General features: G+C 44.7%; 1 protein-coding gene across 1 annotated transcript in view; it reads left to right on the top strand.

The window, feature by feature from the left end:
• The first annotated feature begins 3,420 nt into the window (after positions 1-3,420).
• The window catches only part of SFMBT1 (Scm like with four mbt domains 1), a 77,266-nt gene continuing 55,796 nt past the window's right edge, over positions 3,421-24,890 (top strand). Inside the window, exon 1 of the mRNA XM_082060390.1 lies at positions 3,421-3,498. The gene's annotated coding sequence lies outside the window, so the exon portion shown is untranslated. The remainder of the gene's footprint in view (positions 3,499-24,890) is intronic.

Here is a 24,890-nt window from a genome sequence, read left to right as displayed (position 1 = left end):
CACTGTGGTTCTTGGAGGCTGGTGTGTTGCCACTGGTAGCTTTGACTGAAGAAGTGGAGCACACTGAGAAGTTTGTGGGTGGCCTTGAGCCAGGCAGTTTCACAGAGCTCAGGAGCAGACTGCTTTACAGCAACAGTGTGTTCCCCACCTTTCTGACACGGCCAAAGGTGTCGACGGGTTGCACAGAAACTGAGCTGCTGTTGATGAGGGGAAACCTCTGAGCAGGCTGGATGGTAAATAATCTTAAAATTAGGACAAGATGCATGTTTTGAGGCATAGTAGTATCTTCTTAAACTGCACTAGCACAACTGCTGCTGCTGATCTATTGCCTGGAGTACCAGAAATGGGATGGAATATAATAGCAAGAAGTCATGCACTTAAAGATTAATTAGAATAACGGCGAGCAAGCTTGAAGGTTCATCAAATGTGATATTATGAGGAGAGGAATCCAGGTTCGTTATTGGTTGTAGGATAACTATGATGCCACTGTAATGTGGCCTTAAAAATGCTAATGTATTCTGGGATGCATCGAGTGAGGTATTTTCAGTAGACAGCAAGGTATTAATATCATTGTACAAGGCAGTTGTTAAGACCTTGTTTAGAACAGTGCACACAGGGTAGAAGGTATAGAGGACACTGGAAGAATGGAAAACCTATTTAGAGAGAAGATTAAAAACACAGGAGAAAGACTGAGAGATGATGATCTAATTGCTATTTATAGGGACATTTTAGGTAAATATCAGCAAGAAAAAATATTTAATTTGAAGGGTAATAATGGTAAAGAACAAATGGCTATAAACTGGTAGTGAATACATTTAGACTGGAAATTAGAAAGTTTCTAGTGTCAGAAGAGTGTAAGAGTGGATGCTAGAAAAGCCTCAAAGATAGAAGCAAGGCACTTAGGCTCTCTGAAGGCAGGGTGCCTGTACAGCAGTGTAGTTATCCAGGTCATCCTCCAAACTGGATAATAAATGGTGCTGGGTGTATTGCCATTCCCACAAAAGGACATAAAAGAGATTTAATCCCCATACGATGATACGTGTATTTGGAGTGTGTTAGCCCCATGTCTCAGGTTTGCTAACACACTAGAGGATCCAGAAAGGCAGATTCAACTTCCTTGTGGTGTCTTTTGAACCTCTTCTTTTCAGCCTCCTCCAGATCACCACAGATGACACAAAGCTCATGTATCATGGAGCTTCTGTGACTGACGGTAATAGGACACAGCAATGTGTAGTGGCAAGACAGAATTTTTAGATGTTTGACAGATCAGACTGGTGTGGATCATGTGTCTTTTCCTACATTGTCTTGCCCCGTTGTATGTACCAAGGGCTAATTTCCAGGATCATCTCAGTATTTTGAAAAGGCACGTTTGTTGTTTTTGCCACTCCGAGAACTTTGCGATACTTCTGACTTTTGCTGTCTTCTTCCTGTTGCACACTGTAGTTTGGGGGCTTTTGCAGGAAAAGTCCTTGGTTTCTTAGAGGTGCTGCTTTGGGAAGGGGGTGGCTTCGAGGACTCGCGGGGGATACGGAGATGTTCTTGGGGACCAGCGGAGACTGGCTGTCTGGTCGGAGCGGCCAGGAGCTGCACTCCATTATCGCGTTGGTGTCTGCCGGGACTCAATTAGGCGGTGCAGAAGCAGTTTAATTTGAATAGTTAATTCCACCGTGCCAGCCCGACGCCGGGGCTCAGCCCGCGGCGGGGCCGGATCGGCATGGCGAGACCCCCCTCTAGCGGATGGCCCGGGCCTCGCCGCGCCCCTCGGCGGGAAGGGCAGCGGGCGGGCCGCCGCCGGGCCTCGCTCGTCTTAGCGGCGAACGGAATAGCGGGGAAGAAGCCCTCCAGCCCCAAGGGGACCCTTCCCGGGCAACCCCGCGGTGGCTGCCGAGCCCCGGGGCTGCTCCGTGCCCGGGCGTGGGCCCCGCTGTCCCGGGCGGTGCGGGGCCGCCAGGCGCGCTGTGCTCCCTCCCGAGCGCGAGGGGAAACGTCTCCGCTTTTTTCCTTTAAGGCAGTTAGAAACGGAGGTTTCTTATCTGCGTGGAAAGCAAAATCTCTCCTTTGGCTGTGGACATCCCGTTTGGTATCGCACTTGCATCAGTCGGGCGTGATTTGAGTTCGGCATATCCCCCCGATGCCACCGTGTACAGATCGGTGTATGTCATTTGCCCGCTGGATGCGTAATTAGCAAGTTCATGGTTACATTTGTTCTTCCTGCCTGCTGTTCCGGCATTGTTAGGTCTATTTATTTCTTGGCACTTCTCTGCCTCAGAGACAAATGATTACAGTGTACTCTATTCCGCCCGCTCTTCCCCTCTGAACACTTATTTCTAGTTGCCAGCAACTAGTGTCCACCACGACGCGAGAGGCACGTACGCACCGATACTCGCCGCCGTAGATGTTCAGACAACGGCAAGGCGGGTTCCTGCCCCGCTGCGAGCGGGCTGGCCGAGCCGGCCGGGCGCCCGGGCGCTCGTCCCTCCCGCTGGCGAGCGGACCGGAGCGGAGCGCGGCCGCAGCGCTCCCGCCGCCGTCTCGGCCCGTCGCTGCCGCCGCGGGCGGGCGGATGCGCTCCCGGGGAGCGCAAGGGCTTTTCGCGCTCAGCTCCCGCTGTTCCCCGCCGCCGTTCGTTGCTGCCGCTGGCGGGTTCGTTGCCGGCCACCGCCTCGATCTGCGCGAATCGGGGGAGGCTCCCTTTCCACCCCTCGGTCTCCGTCGCACGGGCAGGAGGAGCGCGATGTTGCACAACCCGCTTCCTTTTTCTTTCGCTTCGCAGCGCCGCGGGCAGCGGCGGCGAGTGCGCGGGGTGCCCGTCTCCACCCCGGGAGAGAGGACCGGTGCCGCCCGCCCGCTCCCCGCAAGCTGCGGCGCCGGGGCGGCCCGCTGGCTGCGCGGCCCCGCGGGGAGGGTCGCGGCCGAGGCCGCGCCCCGGGGACACAGACCAACGGGGCCGACCTGTCTCCGAAGGGGATGGGGGCTGAATCCTCACCGGGGCACGGGGAAATGGAGACGGGACCGCGCATCCCGCGGGAGGCACGGGCCGCCTGCCGGGCCGTGCCCCTGCCCGTGGCGGCGGAGCGAAGGCGGCCGGGCAGGGCGGTGACTGCCGCCCCGCCCCAGCAGAGTCGCGGCGGTGGCGCGTCCCGTTACCGGCGGCCGAGCCCGCGCTGCCCCCGGCGCGGCGGGAGCAGGTGTCCGGGGGCAGGAGCCCGGGGCAGCGCGGCGGGGGCGGGGCCGGTGGCGGACCTCGCGGGGCCGGACGGGCGAGCGGCCCGGGGACGCGGCGCGGCGGCGGACTCGGCGCGCCCGCGGCAGGAGGGAGCCGGAGCGCCCGAAAAGCCGTGAGGGGAGGGGAGGGCGGAGGGGCGGGAGGGGGGGAGGCAGGCGGGCGGCGGGCGCATGCGCTCTGGCGGGCCGTGCCATATTGGAATGAGGCAGTGAGCGGAGCGCCGGGGAGCCCGAGCCCCGGCAGCGGCGCAGGGCTGGAAAAACTCCCCGCAGGTGAGGCGGGCGGCAGCGGCGCCCGCGCGCGGTCGGAGCGGCCTCGGGCGCAGCTGTTGGGGGCGTTTTGCCGGCGGGGCGCGGGGCCCGGAGGGTTTTTCCGGGCTCCCGAAGTTTGGATGCGGGAAAAAGGCGGCGAGGGAGGAGGAGGAGGAGGGAAGAGGCAGGCGGAGCGCGGCGGGGAGGCGGCGGCGGCGGCAGCGCGGGGGGAGCCGCCTTCGCTCGCGCCGAGGAGCGATGCGCGGGGCTGGCCAGCCGCCGCGCGCAACTGCCCGCGCGCAACTCTGCGCGCGCCCGCTAGGGGCCCGCGGCGTCCCGCGGCGCGCTCGGGCCGAAGTTGCCCTCCTGGCCGGCCCCGCGCCCGCCGAGGGGGCGCCCGCCGGGGGGACGCGCCCGGGCCCCGCCGCCCGCCCGGCCCCCGCGGGAACTTTGTGCGCGCCGCGCCTCCGCCCCGGCGCGGCCGGTCCTTGCCCACGCCCGCGGGGGGCCGAGCCCACCGAGCGCCTCTCGGTCGCCCCCCTCCCCCTCAAAATGGCGGTGGAAGGGGACCTTTAAACCCCGCTCCGCTCCGCACCCCCGTCGGGCGCGGCCGTGCCCCGCTCGGCGCGCGTCCCGCCCGGGGCAGCGGCTGGCGTCGGTCCTCGTCAAGTGGCCCGTCAGCGGCCGGCTCTTCGCCTCCCGTTCTGGGTGGGTGGGTGTGGGGGGAGAGAGGCGGGCGCCGCCTCCGCGGCCGCGCCGCCGGCTCTCCCGCAGCGCCGCCGCCCGCGCTGCGGGGCCTGCGCTGCCGCGGGGCCGGGCATTGTGTGCGCGCCGCGCCCGCTGCCGCCGCTCCGCACCTCCGGCGTCTCCGCGCCCGGCGGCGCTCCGGCGAGCGAGAGCCTTTGTCTCTCGGGGAGTCGGGCTGCGCTGCCCGCCGCTTCTGCACCTGAAGTCGTAAATCCGCCGCCGGTGACACGGCCGGGGCGGCCGCCGAGGTGCCGGGGATGCCCCGGGACGCCAACTTCGGGCGGGGGATGAACCGGCGCCGGGGCAGCGGCTGCGGGAGGGCGCCCGCCCGGGCAGCGCCGGTGGAAACGGGAGGGCGGAATGCCCGCATGGGAAGGACTGTGCAAGTTTTCCGTCTGTGGCTTTTGCAAACTTGTTACCAGGGCTCCCCCCGCCCCCCTCCGCAGTGGAAATAATGAAAGGAGAAGAAAAACAACGCGGCAGTTAATTGTGAATTTTTAACTACATTCGCTATTGCAGTTCCACAAGGCCCTTATTTATTCAAAAATAGGCCAGTGATGCCGGTTTCGCAGTCACATGTGTGCTTTAGCAGAACAATTATATCCACTTTGGAGAAACTTGTTGCCATTGTAAAATGATTTTACGTTGTAACCTTTATGTCTGACAGTTTTAGCCACTCTGACAGCAGAATTCTGGTGGGAGAGGTTTTACAGCAAAAGAAAAGGCCTACTTTGCTGTTTCTTTGCTATTCCTTCCTTCATGAGAGCTGGCTGCTGTCAGTAGCCCAGGAGGTTACCATAGCGAACATCTCCGTAAGGCAGAATATAAGGTGCATCGTGCAAAAGTCATGCAGGAGAAGATGATAGCCCATCTTGTAACTTCAGAAATAATGTTGTTTTGCAACTCACTTAAGGTTTAGGATGTATGTGAACTGGTCAGAAACAACTGGTTTGCAAGAGAAAAAGTTGTTAATGGGAAATAGTATTGTTCTTAGTGGAGCAGGGGCTGTAACTTGTAGTGTCTACAGTACTTGGCAGCATAGAATCCCAATCTGGTTAAGGTCTGTGATTGCTGTTTCAAAATAGCCAGCTTTTTGGGCAAAGTAAGTCAATGTCAAGATGAAAATATATTAACTGTTAACATGGGTTTCCTGTGTAGTAGGTATTACTGACATGGATTTAACAATTAAAAAGAGTAAAAAAGTATCCACCTATCTCAAAGATCTTCTCTAGAAAGATTTAGTGGGCATCCTGCCTTCAGTTCAGCCATTTCCTCTTTTACTTTTGGCTTGTGAATTAGTACTGTGATTGAAGGATGAGAATGAAATCTAGTTCTTCCCAGAACCTGTGTTAGTGGGAAAATGGGAAGATGCTTCTGGACACAACAGACAACCAAATAAAATGGATAGATCTCACTCTGCCTTTCTTTACGACTTACACTTGAGATATAGCATGAAGTGTTGGGAGAATGGCTTTGTGTATGTTTGGTGTACATCTCTGCTGGGCAGTTACACTGCAAGACTTACGCATCTGGTTATGTTAAAGCTGGCATGCACGTTCTCCACTGGAGACAGCAGTGCAAGATAGATAGCTGAGAAACAGTGGCAGATCTTAGCAGTTATTGATCTGTACCGTTTTTCCTTTGCAGTTTTTTTCCCTCTCTACTATTAATTTGCTGGTATTGAATTGTCTTATCTGAGTCTTAAACCTGGCAAATCTCCTGAGCAATTGCTGTGTGGAAAAGAAAGGTGGGTTAAGTGTAAGATGACATGTTAATGACTGATATGGTTTGCATGGTGTGATCCCTGTATTCTGGGAACCCTTTCACTGCCTCATAGGGAAGATGTTAAAGAGTATTGCAAAAATACTTTTGCAATGCTGTATTTTGGTAACACATTACAGGGTTTTTGTTGTTTCATGGCTGATGAATGGCAGCTTACTTCTGTCATGCTTACTTTTCGCATCTACTATATTTGTTGGATGTCACTTTAACATCATTACCGTGCTTCCACTTGTGAAGTTTGACTGGGGCATGATCATCATGTGGTGATGTAGATGTCAATACAGTTGCTTTGCACTGGTTTGACTTAAGTAATTGTCCTGCAAGTGATGCACTTTAGACACATAGCAACTTAATTACATGAACATGTTGACAGTGAAATGACTCATGTTAAATTCACTGAAGAGTCCTTTAAGTGCAGGAGAAATTGAAACCTGGGAGGTGCTTAGTAAGGGGTATTTTGGTGAGAGAGCTTTCAATACCTAAAAACACAGGGCTTGCATTACGTCCATTGTTCCTATGTGACAATGACAGTGTGGCAGAATAGTCTTTGGATTTGGTTTCTTGAGCTTTTAAATGTGCTTTTCTGTATCTTGTAGATTGATTATTGACTTAAAACCATGTAGCCTGGGCAAGTTACAAATGTTTTCTGGAATGAAATTGTCTTTCTTTTGTGCTGTCCATCTGACTCATCTTGCTTGATGATGAGCAGGTTTTATATGTTGCCTTTGTTTTGGGAGCTTTGAGCATCAGTGTTGCTGCTGGTAGTGGACTTGACTTAGTGCCCATTTCCTTCTGCTTTGGGGAAATGGCTTTCAGTGTTTGGGTCATAGGTTCACACTTGAGGTGGGTATTGTTTGTTATTTATTTATTTTTCCTGAGATTTCTTTCATACGTGGAGTGTCAGGGAATAAAGAGGGGGTAAGGCAAGGGAGTGGGAGTGGTGGTGGTGGTGGTGTTTATTTTTTCTTTGGATTCAGATGCTTGCTGAGCTTGTCCGGAAAGCAAGTGTGCAAGATTCTGAAAGGAATATTTGGCAGTTCACATTCTCCAAGTTTAGCAAACGTTGAAAATGAGAGTAAATTTTTATATTATATATTAATATCTTATTATTTTGAAAGCCATGTCATTAGTGTAATTGTATTTTTTATAGATATTTTTTCTAACTTTAACCCATAATTCTTTCCACTGCTCTTTTTTTTTAATATTGATAAAGCCTATGAAAGAAGCTTTGAGATGTTATTTATTGCTCATTTGATTTTAGAATGGTTTTAGTTCTAAGGGTACAGAATATATTTTTTATAAAAGTAAGACCTGATGCATATAAGACACATACGCGTTTTGTGTTCTCTCTGTAACCACATTCAATTTTTCTCCCTTTTCCTGGACTTTGCTGGCAGCCTTTGTGGGTTGGTGGTGATCATGGAATAATAATATGATTGTTGTTGTTGTTATTATTCTGCTGCTCCTATCTTATGAGTGAGATTGTATTTTTTTAAAGTGTTCTTAACAAAGGCTAGTCTGTAAAACTGAAGTATTACAACACAAGTTCTATTTTGCATTCTTAATAGGGCTTCTCTTAGGAGAATCACTTGTTTGAATATTTCAGATGTTCCTCTATGAGAAAGAAGGGTGTGAGCTTAGGCTGGAACAAGATATTCTGCATATTAGTTGGGACTCTCCAGGTAACTCTCCGTGTCTCTGGGAAATGAGTGTATTCTAACGAATACAAAGCTTCATAGTAGCTACAGCGTCCTATATGAATGCTTTAAAAACACTTGGAGGTTGGAAAGTGGTGAGTCTTAGAGGTAGCTTTCTGCTTCGTTTGCTTTCGCGGTGTTGGATGGTCACCGAGGAGCCTTTTCCCGGGCGCTGTGCACATAACCGAGGCCTGGGAGCCCCGAGCCTGCCAGCCCGCAGCACAGGAGCTCCTTCCTCTGCCTCCCCCTCCTCTGCTTCCTCGCTTTCCTCTCCTGGATCCTCTGCAATATCTGCATTAGTCTTTCTTTCGGTGGAGACAGTGATGCTTAGATTCATATTCCTTGTGAAAACACACATTCTAGTACAACACTTGTAGGATCTTAATATCATTGAGACCCCTGCCCCTCTGTCACATTTTCTTTACTGGGTTTGATGAAAAGTTGTGAGAGGATAGGCAGAAAACTGTGTACATGCAGATGTGTCAAATTAATCAGATGAGCCTTGTTTTCTGAGAAAACCAGCTAAGCAGTAGTGCACTTCATCAAGGTTTGCAGTAAAATCGCCGTCTCTTCTGTAGATACCTGACTCTTAATACGAGGATTCTTGCTCTTTCAAGCTCATTTTGTATTAATAAGACAGAGTAGTTTTAAATGACTCTACCTTTTTGCTGTGCAGATTGCCTCTTGTAAATGATGCTCAAATAGAAGTTCTGCCTTCATGTCAGGTAGGTGGGTGCCATGCATGTTTTGCTTTGGCTTTTTTCACCCATTCAGATTTGGGAGGTGGACTGAATGCAGACGCTCAGCTATAGTTCAGGTGAGTTGCTAGTTACAGAGGTAATCTTAACAGTTTGTTCAGATTATGTGGACGTTTAAAATAAGATTATTGTCCCTAGAGTCACCCTGAGGAGCAGCTTGCTGTTTTTCAAGGCCATTGTTTATATTGCTGTAGCACTTCATTTACACTGGTTTATTTGCTGTTACACTTGAGGATGCTCTTCTTCACTGCAGAAATGATCTCTTTCTTCAAACAGATGAGTTGGGAAGGAGACTAGTGGAATTTGATGTTATCTAAAAATGATGCAGCTATTAAACCAGCTTGGAGATTTTCTGAGAGTACTGATGAGAGAGGGAAGAGATGCATCTTGGATTTTATTTTTTTTTCCTGTAAGAGTAAACTCAGCAGGGCTGAGTGACCTCCTCCCCCATTTTGGCTGATTGGAGTCGAGGGCTCTCAGCTTGTCTCAAGAGGTGCTCTGTCTTGCAGAATTGGGTCATTGGTTGAAAGTAATGGTGGTGGTGGGGAACCCTGCAAGGTTTTGCTGTTTGTCACTTAATCTGTTTCAAGGATATAAGGGACTGGAGCAGTGATATTGAAGTGGATTGGAGAAGATGAACTCCATCGTGATGTACTTAGAGGCTGTACTCTCTATTTCTTCTGGGGATGGGTGAGAGAAAGCCATAAATAGCACCTTCAGATTTGTCATTGTTTTCAGAAGAAACTGATGAAGGCAGGAAGCGAAGGCGCTTCCCCTCTGGTGTTGGTGCACATTTATTACAAGTGGCTCTGGGAGTTCCGTGGATGTCTTGCTTCTCCGTACTGGAGTAAGTGATGCCTTGGCATTTCTTATATCTTTCTTAGTCTCTTGACCTGTGAAAATATATATATAAACATAAGATTTTATTTTTTATTTGGGCTATTATTTTTCTTTTTGTAGCTTGATTGAAGTAAATACATTTGGGAATACCTAGCTCCTCAGGAATTGTGGTGACGTGCACATTTGCAGCTCCAGCATGCTCTTTGCTCTGTGCATGGGGAGCCATGGCCTCTGATTTAAGAAGGACAGGTTATTTTTTTTGAAATCATAAAAAGTATTCTAAGTCTAAGGACTGTGAAACTCGATTGTAATGTAAAGCCTAGTCTGAAACTAGGGTGGATATGTATCTTTGTGTCTGAAACTAGGGTGGATATGTGTATTTGTATCTGAAACTAGGGTGGTTAAGCATCTTACCCTCTTGTCAGAGCATCTCCTCTTGAAAGGAGGCCACTGTTGGCCTCAGAGCCCATTAACTTTGCTCCGAGAATGAGGATGCGGTGCTGAAAAAGCCATGGTGTTTCTAAGCAGGACTGAGCAATGCTATTGAAGCCTGACAAGTGTCTGTATTATATACACAGGCTCTCTCTCTCATGTATATTTTAGTATTTGTATTTTCCTAATGTCAAATTCCAAATGTTCCCCCATTCTTGTGGTAAGTATTAAACTGTTCAAGTGGTGTTTCAAATAAATGACAAGATCCATGCAGCAAAATTGATGAAGAAATGCCCAGGTAGGCAGTGGGCAGCAGGCAGGCGGGGAGAGCGCGGGGTGCGCTCTGCTGGTTGGGCCGGCAGGACTCGCATAACGTGCGTCCTAAAAGAGACATTCTTGAAGAAGGCAGTGGTTCCTTCCAGGATTAACTCCGCTCATTGCTCTTTAAAGTGTTACCATGAGGGTTCGACTAATGGCCCTAAGAAATAATGAAAGCGTGGATCAGTCAGAAGTGTTACATATATAGCACTAATTGGCCAATTGAACCAAACTAATCAACTCCTTTTAAATGAATGTGAGCGTTTGCACAGGCATATGAAAGTCTTCCCCTCTTTCAGGGAAGTTTTTTCTCCTTTATTTGCAGAACAACACCTAAGTTAGCAGCATGGCTTTTTAGTCTAGCAGCCAAGAGCAAAAGTCTTGCTTTTTAAGGTGATTTTTTTAATGTCTTATTTAATTTATTAAACTTTTAAAATTCATTTGTGGGAGGGGGGGAACTGAATTTTGAATTCCCATTGCTGTTATAGCCAAATCTTACTTTTTGAAGTTACTCTCTAGCAAATTCAAGCACGTGTTTTGTCATGAAAACCAGTGTATTTAGGGAAGTGGCTTGGCTAAGCACGTTAATCCAGAGTTTATTGTGGTAATAAGCCAGTTCTGGATAATTCTAGCGTAGCTGCAAGTGTAGAGGGAGTGTGTCCAACAGTTGGTTCATCTGGGTTTGTTTTCTTTTCAACCAGTTCAGTTTAGGTAAGTAAGAGTTAATGACTGGAAACTGAAAAATTAGGGAAGTCTGCCTCCTCCTCTTCCAATCAGGGTGTACAAGTAAGGAGCGTAATAGCTGGAGGGATAAGGTGACAAGAAAAAAAATCCCCTTTCTTAATTGCAATTAACGTTTCTTGGTTTAACTCTATGTACTTATTAAATTGAAGCCCCAAATACAGTTTTCTTTGTATCTGCTTTTTGTATATATGCTTTTAAGGCAAGAATATTACTTAGCTAAGTAAAATGAAAGTGCAGTTCTTATTTCTAATTGGTGTCCAATTTCCATCTAAAAGCAACTTGACATAAATTGTAATTTTTACGATTATCCAATAAGAAATACAAAAATTTTCTTTTTGTAGTAAAGCTAACATTTTTATTTAAATATTCAGGTTTAATCTTTTGCATTTATACTTTGTTTTCAAAGAGTGGTTGAATCTTGCTGGGAACTATTTTTAGGTTATTGAGAAGTTGCAGTATCACCTAGTTTAGTATACTTTTTAAAAGCAATTTATATAAATGCTCTTCTTTTGTGCTGTTACATAGATAGTGACATCAAACCTGCAAATGTGAGTGATATATAACAAAACAATATAACTGCCTATCAGCTAGCAGAGGCACCTTTATAGAAAAGCAGCAGCGTTGATGTTCCTAGATAGGTGTCTTTTCAGAGAGCTGGGTGGCAGTGGTTACAGTGGTCAGACTCGGAGAGTCTCTGAAACAAGCCATGTCTTTGGGGTTTCAGAGACTAATAGTGTAGGAATTCCTAATTACCTGTTCAAAAGGGAGAAATCTGTCTTACTGCAATGCAAGAACTTGATTCCTTACAGAAGGCATAGCAAAACCCACTTTAACGTATGAAAATACCCTTTCTGAGTTCCTGCCTCAGCAGTGGGGTTTGGAAGAGACACCAGCTGCTGGAGATGGCTGAGAAGTTTCCCTGCGTTGATAGGAGGAGAACGGCTTTAAGTCCAGCTTACGCTGTGATGAGCGTTAAAATTGCCATAATGTGTGGGATCAGTAGGATACCTAGGACTGTGTCTCACCTCAAAAAACTTTAGAAATGAGGATAAGAAGCAGCGAAGTAGAGCAGGACCCTTTTCACTGCTGTTGACTTGGCTGTGCCATTTGCCCCATTCTCTGCCCACTGGTCTGGTCCTCTCTGAATCCACAGCCTCCCCTGGTTGTGAGTCTGCAGTTTAATTGTGTGCAATGTGAAAAGGTGCTTCAGTTTGTGTTTTCTGGTTCTTGTGGTAGGAGAAATAGTGAGTAACCTTTTCTTAATCTTCTTTGTCAGACTGGTTTTGATTTTACACATCTCTGTTGTGCCCTTCCATAGTTGCAGTGTTCGGCTCGAAGAAGGAAGCCGTTCTGCTGTACAGAGGATGCTGAAGCCTGTCGACAGCTCTGTGTGTGCAGTGCTGGGCTGGGCAGGACTGCTCTTCCTGGCTGTGGGTATTTCTGAACCTTGCCATAAAACCGAATTGTACGTCTCTCTGTTAGTGTAGAAGTACTTCAAGCCTCTGATCATCTATCACACCTTTTCTGTGCATCTTCTAATCTCGCCGTGGCCGTTTGACACCAGCACTACATGCCGTCTCAAGGGGCTGTGGATTTCCAGAATTGTAGCACAGTGTTTTCTGTTTTCTTTTCCATTCCTTGGGGCTTTTAGTGAGTATGGAATTGATGCTCCAAGAGAATTAGTCATAACAATTTCAAAATCTTGAGTTGCTGTAGCTAATTTAGATGTCATTGTATAAGTGAGGTTATTTCTTTCTCTGTGTTGTCTTATCTTGCCTTTAATTTCATCTTCTATTATCCTTCTGGGGTTCTTAGCAAACAACATTTATTTTTCATCTCCGAAATAGTTCTGTATTGTCTTAAAACTTTGCACTTGTTTCATGTTTGTGTGCTCCTCTTAAAAAGCAGGACTCAGCACTGACTCAGTAGTCCTCCTTGTGTTGTGAAAATTTGCTTTTTATTTCTATCATTACTTCCTGCCTTTATAATCAGCATTTGCAACTACAAGATGATCTTCCAGAAAATGCTCCAAAATTGTTCAAGTCTCTGTGGACAATAGTAGGTCCTGGGAAGACAGCCCTGTGTCTGTGGACTCCAAGCGTGCGAGATGTTTGCTTTCCTTGTGTTGAAGGCACAGAGCGGGAATTAATGGTGCTCAGAGCAGTGTGCGCTGGTCTGATGGATTTTCTTATTCCAGTTTCAAGTGGGTGTTTCTGTGCTGAGCCCACGGCAGGGGGAGCAGGGAGAGCAGGGAGAGCAGGGTGCCCAGCTCAGGGGACATGGGCCTGAGGTGCCAGCTTGTGTCCGCAGCTTCTGTCCTGGATGGCCTTTGGACATTTGTGCAGGTATTTTGCAGGGAAGAAGAGGAAGGAATTAAATTGGATGAAACTAGATTGTATCCTTATAGCAATATTAATACTGCAAAAAAATTTCCATATGCAAGAGACTTCAACTAGCAATTCTTAGCAGTTACAATGAGCTATTTTTTATTTAAGAGTTTTCATTGTGGTAGTGGAGGATGTATAGACCAGAAATGCTGATACCACTTACCTATTTCTGTTATGGTTTTGACCACCCTCTCACCTGAGGTGACCATTGAACTTGGTTTTGGCTTTAATGCCCAGGTTGTGTCATCCATAGGAAAACTCTTACTTCTTGAAGTCATTAAATGAAGTTCTCTTTGACTGAACTACTGTGCAGCATATGGTAATGAATTTAACACTGATATTTTCAACATTAAAAAAAAAAATCTTATTCTGAATTTCCCAGGTTGTGAATTTTTTTAGATGATATTAATTAAAATAAGTAGTCCAGGCTTCCACACTGCGACCAAGCCTACATGCTATGGTGTGCACATAGATCACCAGTTAGTTCAGTTTGGAAAATGGCAAAGCGAACATCCACAGTCCAGATGAAGAGGTCACCCCAGCCTCTGTACGGTGCTGTGTGAGTTCCCTGTGTCTGACACCGGTGTGATGTGCACAGGAGAACATGCATTTTGCATTTAATCCATATTATGTGGGAATATATCACAATCCAAAGACTTTATATTCCACATAAATTACTTCTCTATAAGGTAGTAAGTACATTGGAGATTGTTGAATCGAGAAGCCAGAAAAGTTATTTCATTTTGCGATTAATGAGTTTTTTTCTGTCAGCCCTTTTGAAAAATCCATTCATTATTTCTCTGTACCTCAGCAGTTTTCTGTTCATCTTATGGCTATTCACTTCTTCTGGGTGTGCCCGGCCCTGGCATAGAAGAACAAGCTTTTAGTCTTGTGTGTTTAGACGACTATTTTTGTAACCATAAGGGCTAACAAAGCACCTTACAAGAATTAAAGTTAAGATAGTGTGGAAGTGTTGACCTCAGCTTTGGAAAGCTTTTAGGGAGTATTTTTTTTCTAGGCCAGTTCTTCACTCAGATTAGGTGCTTGCTTTGCACAGAGATCCAATAATTCATTTTTTTCCATTCTTGTTACTCCTCGCAGTGATCGTGGTGATGCTTGTCTGAGCAATTTCTGGCTGCAGCCGAGGGCAGCACTTCAGCGGGCCATGGGATCCTTTACATCCAATGCTGCACTTGCCGCTTAAGGTTTTGCTGGAATCTGTATCTGTGCAGGGCAAATCCAGACAGACTTGGGCTGTCAGCAGAGATGTTTCTTGAATGCAGCCAGGTGAATGGTTTTCTTTTCTGCTTAATCAAGAGTATATTTAAAATCTCATCTCCCAGTGGAAGTACGTGATTATAATACATACAGGTATTTGTAGGGGTTTTAGCTCTTTAAGAACTTCCACGGGCCTACCGTTAGATGCAGGGTATTGTCATGGGAAGAAAATCTAGGAGACTTCATAAAATAACTTTTTAAGGTAGTGTTTTCAGGATTAGGGTATTCTTTGATTTTCTGAGGCACTGTTTTTATTGCATCCCACTGGAAAATTGAAATTCTGAGTTAATAATCACAACTATTGATTCTGAAGTTGAAATGGAACTTGAATAGAAGAGTCTTATCGCTCTCTTGTATTTATATGTTAACAACAGAAATAAGGTTGCATATGCTTGAAAAAGTATCTACAGAACTTGGCAAGGATGGAGCTGTAAAAATAATTCAATTAAAAAAAAGTGTAGATTTGAAAACACTTTTGACAATAGTGTAAATATTCCATTGTTGTCAAGATCAAGCTTTGAAATTGTACTCCTAAAAATAGAGAAATCTTCTTCAGTTACTGTCTATCTTTTGAGCCCTTAGGCTCAAGTCTTGTTTTTCTCTCTGTATGAACAGAAGTGCAAAAAAAAAAAATCTTAAAATGAGAAGAGATTTTCATGTAATTTTACCAGTCCTGATGCTGAGGTAATAAGAACATCATCACGTACTGTGAGCTCTTCACTAAAACCCTGTGCTGTCACTGTTCTTAGGCCTTTAGGCCTGTTAATGTTCTTGTGATTTGCAATTTGTATTGTTGAAAGCGGATGTCTTTTTAAAATTCTTTTTTTATTTTCTCTATTTTTAAGCTTTCAGTACTTTTAAAGGGAGGAATGGGAAGGAAATGTATCAGTTAATGAGCAATAATAAAAGACAGGGCCGTATTTTTGTGGCATTGCCTGGAGAGAGAGAATTCAATGATTTAACACAGCTCGTAATATTGTAATTCCATTTAGGAGGAAAAGATACGGGGGAAAGCTGTGTTTTGCCGTCACAGTGCATAGAGTGGTAGAGTCTTAGTAGTGACTCAAATGGAGCTTTAGCGAGTAAAACGACCATTTCAGTGGGTATCGCAGAACCAGCTCAGGAGCTGCAGTGACAATAGGTGGCCATGTGGCTTAAAGATCATGGTTGGTTGAAGATGTTCCAAGATCAAATGCGGGGACTTTTGAGGATTATTTTTGTTGATGCCTGGAGTCTCTCAGAATTAATCAATCCACTAAGACTTCATAGCCAGCCCTATGGATGTTTTTCTCAGTTTTCTAGACTTAAAATGCCACATTTAAAACCTTGTTGCTCTGAAATGTTTTCTCAGCCTGTTATGAAACTTAATGCACTTCACAAGAAAGGCTCGGGTGCTGCTTTAACACCCCAAGTGTATTAAGTAATCCAGTCTGGAAGGTGAGAAGTAACCATATTTCTGTGCTTTTAGCCTCTTATTATCGCTGCTTGGACATGGTGTTAAGAGATGTGCTGCAGTGGAACCGAAATAGTGGCCAAATTCTGCACTGTAAGTAATGGCAGGAGGAAAAGGGTTTTCACATATGAAAAGTTAAGTATCAGGTCAACAGACAGTCAGGAGAGTCTATCGGTGATCTAACGGCAGCTTGTCTTTGTGAGATTTGTTGGATCCTACAGGTAGAACAAAGAGCTTGTTACAGTACCCCAAATCCACGGGTTCAAATAGACTCTATATAGGTGTGTCCTGTAAGTGTCTGCTAGTTGAATAGAATCTTTCTAAGCCTTGTGATGGAGCTTGGGACATTGTTATTTCTGGGATCCCTTCACATATAAAAGGGCATGTTTTTGGTTATTGTAACAATGTACCTCCTTTAGATACACATTTATTTCCATTAAAAACATCTTTGCTAATCTGAACTGGAACCCTTTTAAAACAAAATGCGAATGAAATCTTGGAAAGCAGTGGGAAACCTCAGGACTCTGTAGTGAAAGGATTGAACTCTGCCATCCACAGCCTCTTATGAATAAAGTTAGCCTTCTAAAGATAAAAGGAAATTCAATTACAAAGCCAGAAGGAGGGTGAAGGGCTATAATTAAAACACATAATCCTAAAAACAACATGAACAGTGCTTTTTCATGTTATACTTAAAGCAGTGCGCTTTGTGCGTGCAGTTGCTGTTGCTTAAGATTATTGATTTAGTTTCCTAGGGGAAACGCTTTTTGAGAGGATACGAAAAGGATGATGTCTGCTGCTGTAACTGGCAGCGTAATTTCACGCAAGCATTGTACTTATGGGCAGCTCAGTGGAGAGTTTTCCTTTACAGCTTGCTAATCTTTCCTTAAAAAGAACAAATCAAAACAGCAAATGAAGTGCTGCTTCTGCTTTTTTTCTCACGCAAACGGCAGTTGTCCTCCCAGCCCGAGGACGAGCGCTTCAGACAGCAGGAGGAACCACAGGCAGCACGGGGCCAGCCCCGTCTCTCCTGCTCCATCCACACCAGCCGTTGCTCCTCAACCTGTAGTAGTTTGGACCCCGACTCTCAAAGCGTTTGGAGTCCGACTCCCATTGAAGCAATCAGCATTGTTGCCTAAAACCTTCAATAGGTTATATGGCCCGAGGTCCACATTAGTCTGGCAACTTGAAAATTCTCTTCAGAGTTTTGTGCTAAATGCTGATTCTGTGTGGTAGTAAATACACATCTGCTCAGCATCGCTGTTTCTCTGCCAATTAGCTGCTCAGTCTTATGCTAATGACAGGAGTTGGATTAGAGCACCTATCTTTTTGGGAGTGAAGCATTTGGCTGGAGCTAGAAGTGTTTCATTATCAGGACTGGCTTTTATGATAACAATATTCTGATTCCATCGAGCGGGGTGAAGTTGTGTGTACACACTGACCTGCTCACCGCCGCTCTGTGGGAAATGAGGACGTGGAGGTGTACGCGAGTCACTGGAGTCCACGGGCTGCCCGTCTGTTGGACCCCGTGCCTTCAGCAGCCACGGCTGGTTTGGTGTCACAAACATGGATGCTGTCAGATTTGATGGAGAGAAAGAAGGGAAAGGAAAGGAAAGGAAAGGAAAGGAAAGGAAAGGAAAGGAAAGGAAAGGAAAGGAAAGGAAAGGAAAGGAAAGGAAAGGAAAGGAAAGGAAAGGAAAGGAAAGGAAAGGAAAGGAAAGGAAAGGAAAGGAAAGGAAAGGAAAGGAAAGGAAAGGAAAGGAAAGGAAAGGAAAGGAGCTGGCAAAACAAAAATGAAGGTGAGTGTAGACTGCACAATTGAACATGAATTTCACAGTCAAGAGGTTTCGGAATGTCTTTTGAATGCTTTTCTCTTATGCTATTAATACCATTCAAAAACTCATCTCTTTCCCAGTACTCTGGAGTTAAGTATTACCATTTCCTTGGGTTGTTTAATACTTTAGACTGATAGCTTGATAAAATTTTAGTACCGTTATTTCCTGAGTTATTTTGTGCAAAAAATTTATCAGTGATGAAAATATTTTGAATTACTGTAAAGTAAGTGCCAATTTCATGTAGTAGTTGATGTGCATGTCTTGTTCTCTGCTCAAATATTGTGTGCAAGTTTATAGGAAAAATTGCTGCTTATATTGAGTGAACTTAATGTAAAAAAAAAAAAGGCAGTGCAAATTTTGTAGTGGGTTTTATTAGTCAAAAAACATTATCCCTTCATTTAGTCTTTAACATGATATACCTGACGCCCTGTTTGTCTGCTTTTTAAAAAATAACTTGTGCTGTCAGTTTAGTTCCTTTCATAAAACTAATAATTAAAAAATACGCAATTAGAAACTAAAAGTAGCTCTGCTTTTCAGCTGGAGAAAGCGAGTGTGTAATCACAGTGCTGCGGTGAACAGGTTCCTGGAATCAGGTTGCGACCAGTGCCCTTTGCATTTTGAATGTGTAAAAAGGGCACAATCCTTCCAGAAAAAGTCACTGAAAACCCTGTTTCTGCAAGAGACGAGCATGCACATTTTCTCCTGATCTGGTGGGAAATACAAGTGGAGGAACCTCAACATGTTAATAGTGTTTTTAATGAATATAAATACTTACGTGTGACTCAGATCCTTCCCTGAGGATGTTTCCTGGTGGTTTGTGTCAGACAGAAGTGGCTTCCGTTTGAAACTGGCATTTCCCAAGTACGTCTTGCATTGGAAGTTTCACTGTAGCTTTTAAATGAGTTTAAGTGACTGTTGCAGTTTGAGGAGCTTCATCTGTGATGGGTTTGATATAATAATGAGCTGTTGGCAGTGGGATGGTGTTGCTGGAGAATGGAGCTGGGGTTGGGGGGAAGGTCTTTATGGTGGCCAAAACAGCTTTTGGCATGGATTGAATTAATGGTGGAACTGCAGTGCAAATATTTGGGTCTTGAAGACTGTAGGAGTGACTTTTGTGTATTTCATTAAACATGTTAGGGAGAAATTTGAGTGTTGGCAGAGAACCACAGCAAGGGGAAGGGAGAGACTTCTGAGAACAAAATATAGAACAAACTTTCCTTGAGTTTTTGGGAAGTCTCTTGTGGTGCTGAATGTTGAAAATCTTCATGAATCATTGTAACAGCCTGGGACTTTGCTATAGTGTACTGTCGTATTGTACAAATGTATTCTTGATGTTTTTGATGCTTTCTCATACAAAAAGTTACAGAGCTCAACATTTTCCATGTGCTGTAGGTGCTGAAGATGTGTAGAGTATGAGAGCAGGTTAAATACAGAGCAGTTGTTCTTGCTCACAAGTGACTCTCCGTTCCCCCACAACAGAAATCTGCCATTTTTACCATTGACACTTTTGTAAGAGTTGGGTATCTTTATAAAAAACCTCAAGATGCCAACACTTACCTTTTGTGCATGTTTGTATCTTCCCACTTTTGATAGTGGGTTGTTAGCTCTGAATCCTATTTATTATTTCCACTGCCATTCTAGGGATATACTTCTACTAGCACTGGCTTTTAGCAGTTGTTTCGGTTTTTTAATCATGAAGGTTGTTCTGGTAACTGGGCACCCATGGATGTGTTTGCAGGGTGTGTGTAGATGGACATTAACTGACTTGGTCATAAGACATCGTTTTGGCCAACATGGAGTTATTTCTTACACTACTCATATGAAGTTACAGAGTCCCCAAATGTGCATGATATTTCTCTTTATCTGTTTAAAGTTTGCTTCAGAGAAGCAAGTGGAAGTTATTTAGTGGAAAGTGAACCTAGTTTTAGTTTATCCCCTGACTAACTTGAGGAAGGTTGGCCTGTGATTTTGAAAATTTAAAGAAAAAATAAAAAACTGCAAAACTCTACTACAAATCTACTAGTACAGAGTTGATTCTTTGTCACTAGTTATGCAATTCCCTTCAATAACCAATCAACTGTAAAGCAATAACTTTTAGCAAGATTATTTTAACTTGAACTTTATTTAAGCTGCTCTGTATTGTTATTCCCTTACATCAGTCAGTGAGGCTTCGTGTGTGGCTGTTCCTTAACCTGATTTTATCAAAATAATTCAGCTTTATAAATTGTTTTGAGCCTAAAGAGATAGTTTTGGCAGTCCTCTACGGGAAGTTGTGGTAATAACATTCTCTGGTAATTATGCAGATATTTGTTAACTTTTATTTAAAAAGCAGAGTGAGCTTAGGTTAAAACTCTTCCCATCAACATAGACACTATAATATTGCTAGGTAGATAAAATTTAATGTTGGAAAATGAAACCTTTCCTGGTTTACCTCTCCTCTTACCACCCTCTCCCCTGCAAAATGACAAAGCCTTTGCAGTCTTTATGTGAATAAAAAAAGGCTGAAACCATTTGTCCTGTCTTGAAAATAACACAAAGTTTACAGTAACATTAGTTCAGAGTTACAGCAGATAAGAGGTGTAATGTGCCTTCTAGGTTTTTGTGGGTTGCCTGTCAGGTTTTAAAAACAGAAATGGAATATTGTGTTAGAATAGAAACAAAACCGCATCTACCCAAATACAAGAACCTCTTAAAATTATAGGGAGTGACATCAGGAAAATTATGGAGTTCATGTTTGCTCGTTCATGCTATCAGTATGTTTTTGGGCAAAAGATGAAGAGTGTCACAGCGAACATAGCGGCTGGCAGGAGGATTTTGACTCTTGCTGAGCGGGGGTGGTGCTGGATTCCCTGGCTGCCCCCCGCGGGTCCGGGCTGCGCTGGGGTCGTGAGTCCCGCCAATAACCGTGTGCCAGCGCCGCGACACCTGGAACGGAGCGGCCATGGTTTAATGTGCATGTAGTGCACAAAATGTAACAATTTGTTCTCGTTACTTAGCAGTTCTGTGTTGCTTGAAGACCTTCCGTAACAGTCTTTTCCTTGTGAGGACAAAAACCAGAAAAAGGTTAAGAAAAATACTTGGTTTTGGCTGTTACAGCTTTTCAGTCATTGTTATATGTATGAAATTGCAGTGAGTACATTTGCCTCTTCTAGTTAAAGCAGAAAGGACGCATATCTAATTTTTATTCATGCCGTTAAGCCTGGATTCTGGCCAATGTGAAGAATGTAAGGAGCACGCCTGGGCTGTTGTTCCTGCCTGGTGGTGCCTGCGTTACTTCGTATTGGGCCATCTCACAGACATCATGAGAACAGCTTTTGACCTCCCAGCCTGAGCTGCCGTCACACTGGCAGCCTGGAGCTTCTTCACGTGCGATGCTTTCTCTCTATCAAAACTGGTTTAGTGACAGGTTTCCTTACACCTTATCTCTGCTCCCCCTTGCTTACCGTGCAGTTCAGCTACAGCAGCAGGGGGTATTTGTGTGAGAGCCTTACGCTGATCAAACTGGACCAGTTCTGAGCTTTAATGTCTCGCAAATCCCTTGAGCCATCCAGCTTTCTCAACGTGAATGTGTCAGGTGGCCTTTTCAGCTACTTGACCGTGACTGATTATTAGTGTGCAGATACTTGTACACTGTGCAAAATTTCCATCTTCCCTTTGCTTGATTACAGTTTCTCCCTAACCACGAGGTTTCCTGTTCTTCTGGTGGCATCTGATTCTCCTCCTAAATTTATACAATCTATTTCTCTGATGTTGTCATTATATATATAAAAAGCTGAAAGATATGTCACTGAGCAGATGAAAATCTAGATATTAGGTCTTGTTTAATCTGATATCTAAGGCAATGCTGCTGATAAATATGTTTTAATGTTTAAATTAAACACTTTAAGGTTTATCACTTAATACATTTTAATAACTGAGATGGCAATCAAACTTGCTGTTGGAGTAAGTGCTCCCTGAGGGTCACGTAGAAAAAATGGGTAGAAATTTTGAATAAGGAAGGTGTGGTATGAATTACTGTAGCGGGATTTCTAAGAAGTGCTGACATGTTCCACATGCTTTCAGCTGTGCTGAAATCTGATTGTTTTGACCAACTCAAGATCTGCAATTCCTCAAGTTTTTTATTAAATTTTGATTTCCTGTGTGACATGACATTATCATGATGTCATGCTGCTGGGCTTCTCTTGCTTCTCACTCACTCTGAGGCAGAAGTGGCCTGTATGGATTAGCTTTGGCCACGGGAGTCTGCACTGGAGATGGAGATGCTTTTAAAATTAATCTCTTTTAGCTTTCCATTTTAAAAAATTACCCTTATTATTGTCTCTTTGCAAGAATACCCTTTTTTACTAAAAGGTTGGTACCGCAAATTACAATAGTGTTGCACAGCAGCGTCACTTTGAGTATTATCACAGAAATCCCCCGTGACCTTGCACGCCTGAGCTGAATTCTCTGTTTTCTGTTTGTGTTAGAAGCAGAAGGCCGGTGTGAAGTACAAGTGCAATACAAACCAGTGTAGGCACCTGTCCTCTCTCGGGACATCAGATATAGTTGTTCAGCAATTTACAGTAGTAGTCTGAGTCTCTAGTAAGTAGAAATTTGATGTGAAGGCTCAGGCTGTACCTGGGGCATTACCCAGCTCCGCACCAGATGATTTGACTTCTTTCACACTTTGCCGGTACACGGTGTAAAGTGTTTCTTCAAATGGGATACTCAGAAAGCTGCCAGATGTTGTTTTGCTGTCTGCAGACAACACTCCCTTATTAGGTCTTTAGTTTGGTGCATCAGAGAAGAAAAAGTACATGCTGTTAAAGTAGAAGATTATTTTCAGCTTTACTGTTTAAGACAGAAGATCTGGATTGGGAGCCCGGAATCCCATATTGCTAAAACAGTGAAGTGGCAGTGAAGAGTAAACCACATTTCTCATTTCCTCGTAACAACTCCCCAAGAGCATTTGATTTCAGTAGTTTTTCTTTAGATACTGATAGTGGATTAATTTAGTTATATTATAAATTAATAAGCCCTCAGAGCATTTAACTCCTACTTTATTTATTCCTTTTACATTGTTGTCTTTAACATCAGTACTGCTATAAATTGTGGAAACTAATTTGTGTGTCCTCTGCCCACAGTCTCTTGATAGCAAAGTACTACAAGCTGTGCTATATGATGACTAAAAATCACTATTACAGAATTGGGATTTTTATTTGGTCACATCTATTTAAGATCAAGAGGATGTTTCTAAAAGACACTGTCATTTATATGCCTTTTGGGTAGTTATGAATTCTTGGTAGTAGATGTTTATGATGTGATCTCTTTATCTTAACTGGCTCTAAATGCACAAGCTCTGAAAATAATAACTTGGGGTATTGCATGATAGGAAAGTGCACTGAGAGCAGAGGCAGCCAGCCTGTGCTTCACTCAAATCGAGACCATGCCCAATATTGCACAGTATTGCTAAGCTAATCTAAGTTGTCTGTGTTCAGTGACAACTAAAACCAGAACTCATTACACTTTTAGTAATTTGGCTTGAAGGAATGGGAAGATTTTATGTCTGAGCAGTTCTTTGGCAGTGCTGGGTATAACTGCCTGACGGCCCTTCATCGTGCTCTGCCTTGGGGATCAGTTCAATGGCAGCCACTTGTACACGTGCTGCTCGGGTGTCGATGGCATTAGACACCGGGCATTGCCACTACTTGCTCAGTTTTTTGTTTGTGGTAACAATAATGAACATGACTCTGGAGAAGGGAGGTCAGGCAACTTACAGCAGCTCTAAATTTTAACTTAACACCGTGAACGGCATTTGTCTCTAAAGTCTTTAATCCCCAGCTGCCTCTGAAGGTAAGTGTCCTTTTGGGAAAGCTTTTCTGATCAGCCTCACCTACATATTTGCAGGCAGGGGAAGTACCTGGAAGCAGCCAGCCTGAGAAAAAAGCCAGTGGTAGATTCCAAATTTCCTCATTTTTCTCAGCGCCTTGTCCCCCATCATCCCGCTGCTGTCTAGAGGCAGATACTCTGGGTGATAGGACACCTTCGAACTCTGCTCTTTAGATGCGTTCTCTTAGCCCAGCAGAAATTGTCCACGTTCACTAGTCCAAAGCAGATCCAGCATCATAAACCAAAGGCAAATGGAATAAGCCTCAATTAAAAAGAAATGGTTTCCCAGGAAGAAATATTAAGTAAAACCTACAAAACAACTTCATCTTGTATGCTGAGTGATGAGTGAGATGGCGGGGCTGAAGCCCCACGTTCTTGCTGCGGTAGAACGGGGCGCTGTTGGGCAGGAGCCGGCAGGCAGCCTGGCTGTGGCTGCTGTGCGGCTTCAGCAGTTCCAAGCCCGATCGCTGCGTCCCCGCCAGTGCTGTGCTTCACCAGATGTTTTTTCTGCTTGGCTGCAGCACGAGGCTCAGAGACGATGCCTGGAGGCTGACAGCGTTCCCCAGTTGAGGGGTTACTGCTGCAATGGATCCGGCATCTTCAACATAATGTATACCGTGAGTTTCAGGTACAAGCAAGTAGATCTTTTCCTTTTCTGAATAATAACCTCCATGGATCTGGTCCAGCCGACTGCATTGTGTAGAATAGATGTCCAAAGCTTTTGATAGTTGTAGATAAATTGTTATTTCCTGTTCTGTTCAGTAAGCACTAAGAGGAGAAAGGAAGATATCCACCAAGCCTAAATCAATAAAAAGTAACACTGAATTATCTTGACAATGAACCTTTTTTTATTTCATCTGAAAAAAACTTTAGAGGACAGGCGCTCTGTTCCTGACAGTGACTGATGGATGCGGCTCAGAGTCTGAACTGTAAACTGGCTCTCATATTGATTAAAATGGGTTTGTGTACCTTGCTGGGGGAGAATGGAAAAGTTTGATGTGATGAGCACAGATGAATTTTCTTATGATGCTACTGTATGGATGAACCAAGTGTTTTCAATTTATTTTGGTTTCAGTTTGTATTCCTGGTCCATGGTAAATGAAGTTGTGGTACCTTTAAAAGCAGCTGAAGTAAAGATTTTCATTTAGCACAAGGAGCTGAAGTATGTTTCTCCTCTTAACAGTTTTTTTTTTCCCCTTGGAACAAGCATAGTTGCTGTCAGATATAAGTTCACTTGAGTTTTGGAGGTACCAGACTGTGCTATAGTGTAAACACAG

Source organism: Streptopelia decaocto (genome assembly GCF_964273445.1).
Source record: "Streptopelia decaocto genome assembly, chromosome: 8".
NCBI lineage: Eukaryota > Metazoa > Chordata > Aves > Columbiformes > Columbidae > Streptopelia > Streptopelia decaocto.
The sequence above is the reverse complement of the archived record's forward strand: the minus strand, read 5'-3'. Positions and strand labels throughout refer to the sequence as shown.